Here is a 1,327-nt window from a genome sequence, read left to right on the forward strand (position 1 = left end):
AGCCGGCTAGCCTGTAATCCTCCATTTTCTCTGCCTTTGCCTAAGGGTTTTGTAGAGGTGGGACGCATATCCTGCCAAGTGTGGAGTCTTTAAAGTGAGTTACTGGGGGCGAGGTAGTAGAAGGTGACTTTGCAACCTTGCAATTGATTAGTAGTAATATCCATTAGCAATTTTTATGCTTAAATTTTCTATTGTAAACAGACTGATCAGAGAGGAAGCAATATGGGGGTAGGACTGAATTTTTCACCTGGATCTGAAAAGTGTTGACTTCAGACTGTAAGCTCTCATCCAATATTGTGCAGTTTATGAAATTTATTCCTGGAGGCTCTAAATATACAAAAGGAGCAGTTATGAAGAACAACAAAAATAATCAGTAAAGCCGCACTTGAATTATGGGTTGAGAAGAGTATTGGATGTAATCAGAGAGCTAGAAATTACAGTTTGGCAATGTTGGGAAGGTCAGTTTTTTTCTTCTGAAGTCTGTCTGAAAATAGGCGCAATTGTATCTGCGTTATCTACACAGCTGTGGCTTGGAACGGACTCGAAGTCATCTAACAACAACAACATACCTACACCACAGGCTACGTGTGCATTTCAAATGAAACAGCAACCAACGTATGTGAAAGTCTTTGTAAGGTGCTCCGCATATGTTAGGGATAATCGACTCTTAAAATAACTAAAAAAAAAAAATCTACTCTTAAAATAACTAGGCACGGATTTTTCCTTGGTGGTGCAGTGGTTAAGAGCTAGGGCTGTTAACCAAAATGTGGCAGCTGGAATCCACCAGCTACTCCATCGAAACCCTGTGGGGCAGTTCCACCCTGTCCTGTAGGGTCGCTGTGAGTCAGAATCAACTCAGAGGCAATGGGCTTTGAAGAGTAAAAAGGTATTTATAGCACATAGGCGGCTACGTGAACCATTTGATTGACATGACCAGTCGAAGCCATCAAGAAACAATCCGGTCAAAATGGAGGCACAGGCAGGCACACACACGTATGTATGTACAGACAAGCCCACTTCACTTTATTCAAAACGATGGATTTGAAAACATAATTTGATGTCTCCTGGGATGGGTAAAGTAATTAGTAGTGAATCTCGTGAGAAAGATACAGAGTTTTTAGACAGAAAGATTTTGGAAAACCCAGTGGTCAAGGAGCAAAGAGGAGATGCTTCCATTGAGCTCTTGAACAGTTCCTAAGGAACACCTAACTGGAGACGCTATTTGATTTTTCTCTTCATTCCTCCACCTAATCCAGCTCAATTATAACAAAGATGTCTGTAATGATCAAATGAGAAACTTAATATAAGAGAGCCCTGTAAGCTTTAA

The sequence above is a fragment of the Loxodonta africana genome, chromosome 12 (genome assembly GCF_030014295.1).
Source record: "Loxodonta africana isolate mLoxAfr1 chromosome 12, mLoxAfr1.hap2, whole genome shotgun sequence".
Lineage (NCBI taxonomy): Eukaryota > Metazoa > Chordata > Mammalia > Proboscidea > Elephantidae > Loxodonta > Loxodonta africana.